General features: G+C 45.9%; 1 long non-coding RNA gene across 1 annotated transcript; it reads right to left on the reverse strand.

Annotated features, from left to right (window-relative positions):
• Nucleotides 1-376: 376 nt before the first annotated feature.
• Nucleotides 377-3,923, reverse strand: LOC138068762 (uncharacterized). Its single transcript, XR_011143510.1, has 3 exons — nucleotides 3,617-3,923; nucleotides 2,024-2,133; nucleotides 377-1,509 (listed from the first exon to the last, which is right to left on the reverse strand). It is a non-coding gene; the product is annotated as an uncharacterized lncRNA (long non-coding RNA).
• Nucleotides 3,924-15,605: the final 11,682 nt, after the last annotated feature.

The raw sequence follows: 15,605 nt of genomic DNA on the forward strand, positions 1-15,605 counted from the left end.
GAACTGTGGTTTTTTTGGGTTAAATATGGTATCCCACTGCAATGTCATTGCAAGAAGCCAGAGTGGTTAAAATACATCCAGATGATGCTTGCTGTAACAAGCACTGTAACAAAGTTGCCCAATAATAGTTCCTTGATTTCCTTTCCTTCTCTCTGTCATTTTTATTCGTTGTCTTTATGGAGAGTTTACAGCAGAGGGGACAGCTGTTCCTGAGACAAGCCGGCACAGAACATTAGCTCCCACACTGCCTCTCTTATAAGTAAATAAAAAACACAATTTTTCATTTTTATTCCTTTTTTGGTGGGGATGAAATAAACATTTCGGTAATAGCCTTCTATTAAAACAAATGTTTGTTTAGCTGAAAGGCTCGGCTAGGCAGTGAAGTGCAGCGATGGGGAGAGACGCTTGGGATAGGATAACTTAAACACATTGTTTTCATTGTTGCAGGCTGGAGGTGCTGAAGAGGTTGCTGTTCTCAGCACTTCAGAAAGGGCAAGGCTCTCCATGCACTCGCCACAGCTCTGGGTCCTCTGGCAGAAAGTTGCACCATGCTGTGGGCCTTGCAGACGCTGCCTATTTGCTGGCCTCTTCTCTCTCTGTGGCTTTAAGCGTTCACTTCTCTACTAACCCAAACTAAGGGATCTGAACACTATTGACCTCTTCTGCTGGAAGAAGGAGGAAGTTCTTCTGGGTTGCATTAGGAAGAACATTGCCAGCAGGTGGAGGGAGGTGATCCTTCCCCTCTGCTCAGCCCTGGGGAGGCCACATCTGGGGTACTGGGTCCAGTTCTGGGCTCCCCAGTACAAGAGAAACATGGCATTATTGGAGCGAGTCCAGCGGAGGGCTATGAAGATGATGAGGGGACTGGAGCATCTTTCCTGTGAGGAAAGGCTGAGAGAGAGCTGGGCCTGTTCAGCCTGGAGAAAAGAAGACTGAGAGGGAATCTTATCAACTAAGTATTTGAAGGGAAGGTGTCAAGAGGATGGAGCCAGACTATTTTCAGTGGTGCCCAGCGACAGGACAAGAGGCAATGGACACAAACTGAAGCACAGGAAGTTCCGTCTGAACCTGAGGAAAAACTTTTCTACTGTGAGGGTGACAGAGCCCTGGAACAGGTTGCCCAGAGAGGTTGTGGAGTCTCCTTCGCTACAGATATTCAGAAACCATCTGAACACGATCCTGGACAACGTGGTCTAGAGGATCCTGCTTGAGCAGGAGGGTTGGACTAGATCATCTTCAGAGGTCCCTTCCAACCTTGGCCATTCTGTGGTTCCGTGATTCTATGAGGTTTTCAGTCAGTGCATCCAGCATGTCAGAAATGCTGGTTCATTATATCTGATCAGTCGCTTCTGTTTCCCATCTTCTGGATAAGCAGGCTCAGGAACATGTCCTTATATGGACAGCTAACTCAGACCGTTGGCAATCAGCAGAGAATCAACAGGAATTAGGATGTTCCTCAGGGATCCAAAAGGGATCTGTATAAGGCTCCTTACTATTTTCATCAGTGATCTGCAAGAGAATATGAAATCGCTGCTCTTAAAGTAAGTGACTGACACAGATCATCTTGGCAATATCTAAAGAATAGTTCAGGATAGGCATGATGGGACAGTCTGGATTCTGTAATAAGCCAGGCTTATTTAAATAACAGTGCAGATTGGTCACACAGTCAGGTTTCACTGGAAAGCAGTGGGTCCAGAAAGGTTTTAGAGCCTCACTGCATAAGTAATTACCATGGGTCCCTGGTGCAGTGCTTTAAAAAGAAGGGCCATGCAGTCATTGGGTGCATAAACACAGGAGCTGTAAAATTGGGACTAATGAGGCAATTCTCTCTTTCTAGCAAAAAGGATTAAATCAGGATGACAGTGCAGGTATGTCAGAGCCAGGAGCCAGACCCACTGGAAAGCTCAAGTATAGATCCTCCTAGAAATTAGGGACCTGGGAAGTGAAGTAGGAGAAAGAATGGTGCATGGGTTTTAGCACAGCAGATATGATGGAGGGTCTGTGAGCCAAGCATCCTACTCACCACAGAGCCAGGGAATGGGTCCTACCAGCATCTGCCTGGAGGGGAAGCGCTGTGCTGGAGATGCAAAGAGTTTATTGCTGACCTTCTGCCCTGAAGTGGCTGGAACAGACCTAAAGGGTTAGGCCAAATTACGTATTTTAGCACACTGGGAGAAAAAATGTTGTCTAAACTCTCTCCATTTAGAGCTATAGGTTATCATGACAGGGGTTGGTGCTGAATGTGATGCTTTCAATCTGAAAACGCAGCTCTGTCATCTGCTGGGTTTATGGGACCTCTCTGGAAAGGCTGCAGTCCTGCTGGCACCTGCCCTGTCAGAGCTGCTGTTTGGAGCCCATCACCTAGGTCCTTCCCTACGCACAAGCCTGCACCTCCTCCAACCTGCTGGGAAGTCCCTGATTAAATTCTCCCTTTCTTTTAATTTAAAAATACAGATGCTTGAAGAGGTGTATGTGACTTCAATGAATCCTTTGTCTGGAAAGCTGCTGAGTGCATAAAGGGTTTGAAATGGTTGGTGCATAACCTGGGTCTTGACATTTTGGGGAAGAGGGCTTCCAATGTCTTTTCATTTAAAAAAAGGTTGAAAATTAGTTAAAAGATTTAAAAGTTGAAACTGAAGCAAAGTTATTTGAAGCTATCTAAATATATATATATACACCCATATACATGTATATATATATATATACATAGATATGCACACTTATATATCTATAGAGAGAGAAAGAAGAGAATTTATTTTGCCTTAGGTACATTATTTTTATGTTAACTTTCCTCTGGTTTTAGAATAAGACTTTTAAATTTTTTTGAAAATGTTTTTGGGATCAGGAAACAGTTTTCTCAGCTCTTCAGCTGCTGGGGGAGTGGAGAAGTAAACCGGCATAATGTATTGAAGTGCCTTAAAACGGGTAGAGATAAAAAGTTCCTGTGCTAATATTTATGTGTTATGGACTGTACTACTACAAAGTAGTAGTCTGTGCATGACATAAACGTGTCCAAAATAAAGGATTACCCAACAGTGGTATAAATACGTGTCTTATTTGCAATTACTAACATAAGGGAGGTCTGATTTGCAATTACTAACATAAGCACCAGGCTGAGGAATTTTAGCTACAGTGCTACTTCCTTCCTGGCTAATTCTTAAAGACATTAATCTTAACAGACTTTTACGATCGCCTAATCTGACCTCCTGGGTAAGGCAGTGGGATAAATCATTCATGGACAAACTCTGGTTTTCCTTGAACACTTTAGATATGTTGTTATTTACTGAAGAGCTTCAGTTCCCAAGGCTCAGCTGGTTTTTTTTGTTTGTTTGTTTGTTTTTCACACTATTCACTCTGAGCATTCACTGCTCCTGGTTTGTGCTATTTGAGCCATATGAGGCAGAAACTTTTGAAAGAGGGCTGCAATCGCTAGCCAAAAATGCATTTTGGTCGTGGTGGGAAATTAATTTTCGGCCAGATAGTAATTTCTGGATTATATATTGGATTTCCTCAAACATTTTCTAAAGTATGAGGCAGTTTCCTTACGACTCACACTGACCTCGAACCAGAGGCACCAAGCTCTACCTCTTCGGGAATGGAAATAGCAGCTACTCACCCTCATCTTCTCCGTGACTACCTCTGAGACCTCTGATCGGCCAGGTTGCGCTCCAGCCGGTCACCATCACAGCAATTTCTCTGCCTGCCCTGTGCAACGCGTGGCTTGTGGTTCCTCACACCTGGGCTTGCTGGTGCCTTCCCCTGCCTTGCTGTCCATCGCTCCTGAATCCATCAATCAGCACTTACTTATGTAGGTCGAGTAACTTTAGTGGATAGGAGGGATTTAAGTCCTGAATTTTATGGTGAGCTGGAAGTGAGTATGTGCTTTTTAATAGGAACAACACTGTGATGGTTTGAATCTATTTAAAGCACATTACTTCCTAGAAAGCCAGCATGGCATGCTGTTAAAACCTCATATTGGGTTTTCAAATGGGGAAGGAGATCATAATGGAATATGGAAGTTTTCCTGGCTGCCTCTATTTGTGCAGTCCTGCTCTATTTACCATCCTAATGCTGTGCTAAACTATCTTACCATCATCTGTTTTCTTCTGCATGATTCCATTTAAATTCTCAGCAACCAGGTGCTGTATGTGTATTAAACACAATTTGAACTCTCTGCCCTTGAGCAGTCTTTTTCTTCCTTATTCCTGAATGCCCCACTCTCCTGCTTTCCCTGGTCCTGGGGATCCAAACATATTCTCTCAGGGGTTTCCTGCCCTCTTGCTCTGCATCACTTGTTCCCACCCTGCATCTCTGCTTCAGTTATTTTAGAAGGACTCTTCATGTGCTCGGCTCTGAACTAGGTCAGGAAATGTATCTAGCTGAAAAAAACATACTTCCCCCCGCCCCCCAGCTTACTTTTGCGGCAGAGCAGTTTCCTGTGCCACAATCAGGAGGCAGAAATAAGCTGCAGGGACTGGCTATGGGGTAGTGTCCTCAATTACTGTTGCCAGCACTCCTCTTTACCGAGCAAATGAGGCCATGACCCTGAAGCTGAAAGCTGCTTAGATACTTTTGCTGCCCTGCTGAAGAGGGATGCCCTTGTAAGCTGTATGGGGATGCTCAAGTGTGGTTCTCATCCTCGTTTGCAGTCTGAGAAAATGGGCATTTGATCAGTTGTTACCCTGTTTCATGGCAGATGAGCCAGTGGAGCTGGTGTTTGGAGGTGCCTGAGTTCAACCATGGGCATAGCTCACTGAAACTGAAGGCAGAGTTAGAATGAGAAGATCCAGGGTCACAAAAGGCCCGCAAGAGCTGACGAGCAGTAAGAGAGTTTTTAACAAGATCATTGCTTTGGAAGGAGCTGTATGTCCAGGTGCACAGACCACTGGAGAGTGTTCTCAGCTCAACTGCATGAAGGCCTCCTACTGCCCTCCCTAAACTCCCTATTTTCTCTCTTTCTCATCCTTTGACTCCTTTGTGGTGCCCTGAGCTAAATCCACTTCTCTGTAGAGTCTGCCCATTCAAACTACAGCTGACTCTATGGGAAAAGGATTGGCCCAGCACTCCTCCTCCCCTGTGCAATGGAAATGACAGCTGATCACATATTCCAAACACCTTATTCCCCTTTGGTATTCATTTTCTTGCACAGGAACATTCATTCTTCTGCATCTATGCTGCATACCAAACATGCCATTTCTGTCTCCAGTGTATTCAGTTCAAGGTCTTTTCTTTAATAGTCTTGGTTTTACCTTTTCAAAATAATTCCAAAGAGATCTTGCTGATGACTCAGGAGGTACGAGGAATGGTGTATGGCAGTGTCAACATGGATAGGAATCTTAATGGCAACCTGCAAACCTTCAGATGAATCTAAGAAAGCAGACAACAATGGTGTCCCAGAATATACCCCTCCATGTTACGTTTGGATTTGCTGTTAATCCTGTGCGCATTTGGAGATTAAAATGAGACCAGTCTAATTAAAGCCAATATAAATAGGAGATCTGCCTCCTAAAATATGACCGATTAATAATACATTACACTTTAGCAACAAAGAGCTGTAAATTACCCAGGCAGTGACACAACAGCCAGCTTTCTGTGCGCCATGCTAAGGGCTGCTAGTAACGGCTGGCTTCTAAATCATGACTGCTTGGGTTCATCTCCAATAGACTAGAAAGACTTAATTCTCTCAGTTCAATAAATAATATGTCTGTATTAAACACAGCAAGTAATTCATTGCCTCCTGTGTAACCAGTAGCTCAAAGATCTTCATTTAAAGCTATTTATGGGGGAATGACTCTCTTATGCGTTAGGGATGGTTACGAAGTCTTTGATTTTTGAATCACTGAATAAAGACTGGCCCAGCTTAAATCTGGCTGTTAATTAGAGGAAGCAATCACCACTTCATGTCTCTTCATTCACTCTAATGTGAAAGAAAATAATCATTTTGGTTTGGTTTCTGGTGGACAGATGTCCACAGCACTTAGCTCTAATTGGGTCCCAACCTTAAAGAAGACGGGGACTAAATAAAAACAGACTCTTAAGGCTGTTTTTCACATTCACCCAGTTATGATGAATTCATTGTCTAACTCTAGTGAGCCTTAGCACACCCCATGACCTGGCGGATGGTGAAATCCTCACTAATAAAAGCTGGGGTTTCAGCTGGTATAAATTAGCACAGCTGCCAAGCAAGAGGAATGGGTTTGGTAGAGATACCCTGCTTCTGCTGTCTGAGGAATCAACCTTGAAGAGCCCTCTGTCTCTCCCGTAAACTGAGAAATGTGCAAGCACGTGTCAAGGAACCATTTGACGCGTCTGTGACGATCTGTAATTGCTTAATGAACAATGAAATTGCCATCATAGTACAGGCCTGGGGAAATGGCATGTGACGTCTGCCTGGCTCGGCAGGGAACAAGGTCTGTGATTGGTGAGATTGCCTGTACAAAGAAGACTGTAACACAAAAGCAAAATTATTCTTCATCTTAACAAGAGAAAAATGACAGAAAAAAAAATAATACAGGCCTCTAAACTCTGAGTCTCTGAGTCGCTCCTCTTTGTGAATGTTGATACACAGGCCTCCTCCAATGTCCAACCTGTAATAGCAGTCATCATACCAGAGTGGGTATGAATAGCAATCCTAACGCTAGTTTATTGCAAGAAGACTCTTCACCCTTCGTTCTCCTGTGAAAATATCCAAGGGATGCTGCTGAAGTACTATGGACCAAGTACACCTCTCCTTGCTGAAAGCCAGGTAGCAATCAGAGCAGCCCAAGTCTGCCCTCAGGAGGCAGTGAAGGGTCTTGGGTGCAGGAGGATGCCCAATCAGTACAATGATGATTCAATTAGCTCTTTGTCACTTGGTCTCTTCTCTCCCCTCCTACGGACTTGCAATCCTCCTTGAGGAACCCTCTGCCTGCAGGTAAAGTTAATGACATATCTCAAGGGGAGAGTGAAAAGCTACCTTAATGTTTCTATCTCCACTGTATTCCTGTGCACCAGACTTGACAATGTCCCAAGAGCAGGCTACAGAAGAACAGTTTGTCACTGAAAAGAAACTCTGTAAACATAAAATATCCATGGTTTCTATGATTTCCACCTTGCAGAAGTAGTGTGGCTGGAGCCATTGCCACCGATAATAACAGCCTCCTCCTTTGCCTGCCTTCGAACAGGTTTTGTGCCATCACTAAACCCCTGATTTGGAGGGCTTTACTCCGGCTTTACACCAAAGCACAGAGGAAACATCAACTCTCTGGGTAGCCACAGTCTGTTTGGAGTCAGTTCTCATTTTCTACGGTGTGTTGTCCTGCACATTCTCTTTTTAATTCCAATGTCCCTGAAAGTCATCTGAATGCTATCACAACACCTTGCTGATAAGGAAGAGTCAGAATGTCCTTCTCATTGGTAGGATTAACACCCTTAACTATTGGTGCCTGGAGAGACAGAGGGTGAATGCTGTTTCCCACAACATGTGCACAGCAAATGTAGCTGGCTGTGAATTTAATGCTCCTTTTAAGGAAGATTATGCTCCAGCTGCAGGCTAACAGCTCTTGGCTTGGTGATATCCAGAGACCAAGTATTGTAAATAACAGAAGATTAGCAACTTTTTAATGCTTCAGACTCCTCTGACGTGTTTGGTAATGTCTGCAAACGAGCTGTACTCAAGTGTTCGGCAACATCAAGTTGCAAATGTCACAAAAAAAAAAAATCTAAATCTTTAACTGATTATAAAAGCTTTTAAAATTGCAGTGCTCCTGTTCATAGCAATTCTGAGAAGCATAAATACGACACAATTTATTTTTATGCTTTGCCCTTCATTTGGAGCACGATAAAGGTCTGCATGGTTTAGCGCAGGAAGTGCAAGGAGGGAGAATATTTAAAGAGAGATTCGGAGGAAGGAGGCACGTGGCATCTCTGAGAGAAGGCGACTCCTAGGAAAAGGATGCCTGAGCTGTGTGGAGGAGGGAGAAGCACCAGGATCAAGGGGACAGAGTGAGAATAAGGGAGTTGATATAGAGGAGCTGATCTCTCTTTATTTGAAGAACAAAAATAAGGAGGGTCTGAACACCTAAAGAGCTATTTGCGCATTCTGGCCCTACGTCCTGGCAGTGATCTGTGAGACCAAAAGCTCTCTGTCAGGCAGAGCAATAAGAGTGTGGAGCAAAAGGACAGTGTCCAATGTGAGATTAATCTCCCAGAGAAGACATCCAAGATGGAGCAGGCAGATCCCACACCAGGCGTTACTATCTCCCTCCACTGCCTGAGAAAAGAGGTTAGGTGACTGGCTCGGAGAGATAACACCATGCTGTTGACTTCATAAGATGGAGCTGGTTTAACAGCTTCTGGACAGGGCGGGGAGAAGACCCTGCAGCAAATCAGTACTGAGGAAGTCACAGGGCCTAATGGCTTGACTGTTTGCCATCACGGTGGTGTCTCTTTGCTCAGAGATCAGGACTCTGCTCAGTTACTTGCTGTACAGTTGTATGAAGCAACTAGCCCTGAAGTTCTGAGCATTGGGCTGCCAAGGCCACCTAGGATGTAGGAAAGTCACAAAGACACTGTTCTGGCATTAAAACTCTGGAGATTACAGCAAAGAGGAGACTGAGTTCACTTCTGGCCCAGTGCCACAGTGCTTCCACATTCAGATTTACAGTATCAGAGACTAATAGCAGGAGTTCCTAGGAAATATCAATACGTAATGAAAAGACATACATCAAGCTCTGCATCCTTCTGCACCCATTCTACTGCAGTGCAGGAACTTTCTGCAGTAGCTTGGTCTTTCAGTTGGGTCATATAGCTTTTGCAGGTAACTTCTTCTGGATCCTCTAAAAGATTAAAGACCTTGACAGTGCTCAAGTGTACTCCAGCACCTGGGAGGGAAACCCATGACATATTAGATTTGGCATTGGGCCAAAACTCAGTAGCCTTCATATCCCTTCTGGGTTCTTCTATTAATTTATTTCCTGTCTCTGGGCATCTCATGAGGATGGGCCAGCAGCGTGCCTTTGTGGTGGGATGTGAGTCAGCAGTGTGCCCTTGCAGTGGTGAAGACTAATTGCATACTGGGCTGCATTAGCAAGATTGTAGCTAGCAGGCTGAGGGAAGTGATTATTCCCTTTTATAGGGTGCTCGTGAGACCACATCTGGCTGTTGTGCCCAATGTTGGGCTCCCAGTACAAAAGTAAAAACAGTGCGCTGGAGTGACCACAGGAAAGGGACACTGAGACACTCTGAAGACTAGAGCGTTGTACAGGGAGAGGCTGAGGGAGATGCGTTTGTTCAGCCTGGAGAAGAGTAAGTTCAGGGGCATTTATTTCCTTTTTCCACCATCTAAAGGGGATTTAGAGAGGAGAGAGCCAGACCCTTCCCTAACTTCCACAATGATAGGATGAGAGGCAATGGGTAGAAATCGCGCAAGTTGCACAGCTCTGACTAGATACGAGGTAAAAAAAATCACATCAAGAGTGGTCAGACATTGGAACAAGAGCCCAGAGAGGTGAAGGAATCTCTCACCTTGGAGAGAGTAAAACTCAGCTGAACAAGGCCCTTACCTTTGAAGTCAGCACTGCTCTGGATGGATGACCTCCAGACCTCCAGAGAATCCTTCCTCCTTAGGTTTATCTGCAATTCTGTGATTCCATGTCACCCCTCAAGGCCCATGCTGGAAAGCTATGAGGTGCCAAATGCCAGGGGAGAGAGGCTCTATTGCAAACCCAGGGAGGGCTTCTGGCTACCAGCTGGGCCCTGGAGGAACTTGTTAGGAGTCCAAGAGGCGGCTTGGCTACTGGAGAAAGACATGGCGATCTCTTCAAGACATTGATACACTGTTGGAGAGTGTCTCCTGCCAGCCATCCTGCCTTGCAGTCAGATCGCAGAGTGGCACTGCCTTGTCTTTTGGTACGGCAGACAGCCAGGGATCTCTAGGAGAAGGAGTCTTGTCCTTGCCTCTTTATTTCAAATGTCCACATACTGGAACTGGAAAAGGCACTTCCAAGCAATGTGTGCTCCCTTGGCCTCCGACTGTAGCCAATTCTGGGCTGTGCCATGGGTGACGGCTTTCATGACTGATGTATCCTCCCATGAGCTGAACTGGGGCATCTTGTTTCCTACTGGCTGGATGTAAGGACAGCTGCTGCTGTTGCTGTTGCACATATACTGGGCCTGCAGATCTCTTGTAAATAGCTCCACTGAGTAATCTGATTTAGAGAACAGTGTGTTATTCTGATGAGTTCAATAGATCAAGCTGCCAAGAGTTGCTCACTCTCAGGGGGAAAAAGGGGAAGGAAATTTAAAAGGTAACCAGAGCAGGCAACTTTGAAACCTCAGCTACTGAAGAATAATGTGAAAAAACCCTCCAGGAGCAGAGCTGTGGACTTCAGCACCCACGTCCTCCATGCATGGGGGAAAGGGTGATGAGTGTGCAAAGCTCTGCCACATCTATCACTCTAGGAAATCAGAGCAGTCAAACTTATCTGGCAGGCTGATGATTCATTAATGTGAGAACAGATTCAACACCCCAGCAGCCGGGAGATAAAGGAAGTCTTTGTTATGGGAAATGACTTTGTCAGTTGAGGTGGGGGAGCTACTTCTTGAGTCAATTTTCACTAGTGATTATAAAAATGTATTTCATCATGATCAGGCGGCTGTCTTGTCTTCCTCCCTTGCCAGTGACATATGCTGCTGCCACTCAGCCTGCTAATCACCCTGCTGCCTATTAGGCTGGGAACAATTACCGCGGCTCTTTCACCTACTCTGGCTGCAAGGCCTCACCAGCCCCATGAAATGCAAATCCTACTCAGGTCTGTGAAGGGGTACTCTCCTCAGAGGTACCAGCTAGCAGCTGCATTCTGGGTATGCAACAGCAGCTTTTCTAATATGCAGAAAATGTTGATAGGATCATAGGATGAAGCAGGTTGGAAGGGACTTCAGGAGGCCTTTAGCCCAGCCTCCTGCTCAAAGCAGGGTCAGCAGGGTCAGACCATGTTGCTAGTAAAAGTCCTGGAAAGCAGATAGAAGTAGTTCTGCCCTGTGCAAGACAACTTGGGGTCAGCAGTTGCCTGGAAAAGTGGCAAGCCTTTGGGGAACCAGAGTTTCCACGGCTACCTGTTAATGGTTATGGCTGGCTGTGCGCTGATGCATGATGGGGTACTTGGTAGGACTTGCAGCTGTAGGTGCTAAAGGGAATGGTTTATGCAAGAACCAGCAGTCACAACCAGCACTTTCACGCCAGAAAGTAGTTAGAGTGGGACAGGATTTGGCCAAATGGTGCTTTGTGAGTTCAGGCTGCGGAAGAGAGAGGACACTGCCCGGGGAGGTGCTGCAGACTTGAAGGGGGAGGAACACGTTCAGCTTTTAGAATAATCTCAACGTACTGAAAAAACGGCCTGAAATCGATGAGAGAAAATTCGATAATAAGTGCAATGCACTACACTTAGGCAGGGAAAAGAAACAACTGCACCAACATGAAGGGGGGAATAATTGGCTATGCAGCAGAACTGCAGAGCTGCAGGGCTGGCCAGTGAGGGCCAGACTCTGCATCAAAGGACATGTGTGAGCAGCAAGCTTCACCCAACAGCTTTCTTATCATACAGTGAGTGGTCCTGTATGGCAACACCACGGTAACATGACTCTGATGGCTGTACAGTCCAAGTGGTGCAGTATGATGCAGTATAGGCAGGGCACGCTCCCTAGCCCTGCTGGGGCCTGGGAACATTCAGGTAAACTGGTGAGTCTGAAGAAATGGTGGGAGCCAGAAGGGGCTTGTGGGAAGGCTGGGCTGAGCTAGTTCAGTCTGGGAAAGTGGATGGGAAAATCCACAATAACAAACTTTTGCTGTGTCAGTCATTGTTCTGACAGTGATTAGTTAGTTCCCTTTGATCAATGGGAGCTGGACAAGAAGTAGCAGTCATCATTTTCACCAAGAGAGATTTAGATTAGAAATGGGGGGGAAAATCCCTCTTCTGTGATGTGCAGGGTCTGGCAATGTGGGGGCACAGCAGGGTCCAGGCACCAGTGACCTCAAAAATAGTCAGACACACCTCCTAGGGGTGACTTGGGAACATCCCACCTCAGAAAAGGTGGGGTACTGAAGGTGTGGAGGTCTTTTGTCACTGTGTGCTAGTGGTATGTGAAAAAAAAAAGCTGTATCGCTTCACCACTTTTGTACAAGCAGCACCACTCCTTTTCCCTATTTATTTATTCATTCCTCTTTTTTTTTTTCTTTAAACCAGTAACATAGACAGAGGAGTTCCTTGTCACAGGCACATCACTGTAACCTTCCAGGACTGGGGCAGCAGTGCCAGAGACACGTTTGGAGATATGCGGGGAGCTCACCACAGGCCTGGGAGGAGGCAGAGAGGCTCGGGCATCCTGTATCACCTATTTCTTGTTGCCCACCCTTTCCACTCTGTCCAGGTTCTTGCAGTGTGCTTCAGACATCAGGATCTGTGCCCCCACTGAATGAATGAGAGCTGCTGGGCAAGTCCTGGGGACTCTCTTTTGGGATCAGAGACTGGGTAAATACTGTGACTCTGCACAGCACTATCTTTAAAGCCAGAGGACAGTGCTACCAGGAAAGGGAGGCTTGACATGTTGAAGGCTCTGCAGATCTCGCTAGCTCAGTTTGCACATCCAGTCTGGGCATCCCGTCTTTGGAGGATGGGCCTGAGACATTTTGGGCTGTCTTTCTAGCAGCCCACGTTAGTTATTCAGTCTTCCTCTGCTTATATTTCTTTCCTGACAGCTGAACTCAGCATCATTGGAGGTGAAACTGCAAAACAAATGGAGCTAGCTCAGTCTTTTAAGTAGAGAGTAGGGACATTTTTCCACTTTCCTGGATAAGGAAAACTAGCCACAACCTGAATGATTTCCTTGTAAGCCAATAGCACTGTAACAATTTCACAGACAGATCATGTTATTTTCATAAATGACTGCAGACATTGTCTTCACACCCAGCTTTGCTGCTCTGGCTAAAATTATCCCTGGGCTGAGATGCAGACTGGTGTCAGCCCGGATAAACAACTGGCAAAGCAGGGCCCAGAGAGGAGCCACAATTCCTCTTCATCTGTCATGCACTGGAGTGACTGTGCAACACTGATAAATCTCGGCTGCGGAAATGCAAACTCTGACACTAAGTGGAGGCTGGAGTTAATGAATGGGAAGTAGCATTCAATATGCTTTAATGTCTCTTTGAAGAGTCAGGAAACACTGGGACTCTTAATTGAAAATAATTGTAGAAAAAACAGAATTAATTCTTATTAAACATTCACAGTGACATTTTCTTAAGTGGAAATTAAACAGGGATTAAGGTGAAACCTCCTCATACTCCCCCTGTTTTGATCAAGAATATTTTAAGGCAAGGGCACTGGGCTGTCTTAAATTCAAATGAACTGATCTGGATGCACTTTCGCATCTTTCCCTCTCTCCATCCTGCTGCTCAGGCAACCAGAGGGAGCTGGAGATACAGGGTGCTCAGCAAACAGAGATGCTCTTAAAATGATTTTGCCTCCTCTGAGCCCTGGTGTCTCACTCATATTTGTGAGCATAGCTTGAAATGGGAGGAAAATGGAAATTCTTCATAATGGAAATCCTAAATAAAAGACAGAATGAGACAGGCCACTTCTCCCTGCAGTTCCCCAGAGCTCTCACTCCCACCCAAGGGAATCCAGGCTCCCTGACCACCTTCTGGGGAAACAGCAAGAAGTGTTCGTCACAGATCCGGAGAGGATACCCATGTCGTGGGGCTCCATTCCAGATGCGTGCAGTATCTGTGGCCAAATCTTGTGACAACATGCACATTTGCTCATCCTCCACTGCCTCATCCCTATGGCAATTCCCACTGGCAACAGTGATGAGGCAAAATAATCTCCAGCCTGGGTATTTATATCATAAGCATTTCAGCCACTGGCAAAATTGCAGGGAGCTGAATCTTCTCCAAAGGCCTTCCACTCCCTGCTTGGAGAGATTCTGTGGGAAGGACTCAGCCTACATGGGCCAGAGCAATTTGGAGGTTTTCATACCTGCGCTCCAGGCCAGTGTGTTCAAAAGCACCATTTCCTTCTGAGGCTGTGGAGAAAAGCTCATAGATTGCAAGAGTAGTCAGTGTTCAGCCGTGCCCTCGGGACTGACCGCTGCAGTTGGACTTTTAGGAGTTTGTAGTCAGCCTGGTCTTTCCTTGAGAACAGGGGCCATCTGATGGTGTTTTCCTAACCCTTTTTGTTACAGATGCCTGTATGAGAGGTGTGGTTCTTTCTTTTACCTCTGCCACGGTCTCTAGCTTCCTGGGAAGCCCATGCAATTTCCTGGAAAACTCTTTTGACTCCTTTCAGCCATTTCAGCCCTTCTAATATCAAGCAAGTAAAGTGACATCAATTTGTTGCCATCTCTTGCTAGACTCATTGGTTTTCTAAGAGCTCTGGTTTCTGGGCTTGGCTTTCAAGTGGTGGGACATGACGGTTCATTTCCCTGATGTTTATTACCCCCAGTGACCTCAGGGCACTGTATCCCATCAGTGTAACAAAACTTAATTTGCAGTGCCATTACAAAAACAGCAAGTCATTATTCTTCCAAACCTTGCGCCTGGTTTGAAACCAATCTTACTGGCTTCAGAGTTTATCTTTACTACTGTAATCCTCCAACTAGTTTTTTCCATGTAGTACCAACACAACCCACCCTGATGAGCCAACGCTTCACCCTGCACCTCATTAGCAAAGTGCTGCTCATCAGCTGGCAGCAGCACAGTTTCTCCAAGGCGGACACGTGAGGGCTGCCTGCTCTCACTGCCTGCATGTACAGGTGCTCCAGCCTCCACTCTGCCACTCTGGAGGCTCTGAGCTCCAGCAGTCCTTGAAGGGAGTTAGCAGCTTTGTGGCTCATGCAAATCTGGTTATCCAGTACTTACAGCCTGTTCTCACCCTCATGTCCTGGAGGAACGGAGTTCTTGTGCCTGACTGCATGAACTATAATCAGCCTCGCTGTCTCACGTGCCAGACACCCCAACAGTGTTTGAAGCTCAGCATTGAACAAACAGGCTGGGTTTGTCTGCCTCATGGTTCCCCTTGAAGTCAGGCCAGTCTAAGGCTAAAGTTCCAAGCCTTAACTGATGTTAACCGTGTGGAAGCATGGCATAGCAGGCTGTTGAAAGACTGACGATCCCTCTGCCCATCCCAGAGGAAGACCAGCTCCATCTGAGCAATCAGCATGTTCAAGAAAGAGGAAGAGAGGGTGGAAGAGTTGCAGAGAAGGAATGCAGGGTCATGGGAATGGAGCTGAGCAGACGGGGCACCCAGACATCCCGATTCCTCCATCCCTCAACAAGCGTGAGCTGAGAGACCTCTGATCGCTCTGTGTTGATGCAATGGGTGAAGAGCTGTGGGGCAGCAAAGGCTGTCTTTGTTACAGAAGCTAGAAGGAGAGCACTGCCCCATCAACGAAGAGAACTTCCAGAAGATAAAAATTTGGCTTGAAACTAGAAACTAGTTCCTGCCCATTAGGGTAGGAGAGCACTTGTAGGAGTAATATTGACAGAAAACTGACTTTTTTATGATCATGCTTGTTAAGTTTCTGAAAGAGGTTGTATGACACTGTGCCTAGGGCTTGAAGAATGTGTTACCCGC

Source organism: Struthio camelus, chromosome 11, assembly GCF_040807025.1.
Source record: "Struthio camelus isolate bStrCam1 chromosome 11, bStrCam1.hap1, whole genome shotgun sequence".
NCBI classification, from domain to species: Eukaryota; Metazoa; Chordata; class Aves; order Struthioniformes; family Struthionidae; genus Struthio; species Struthio camelus.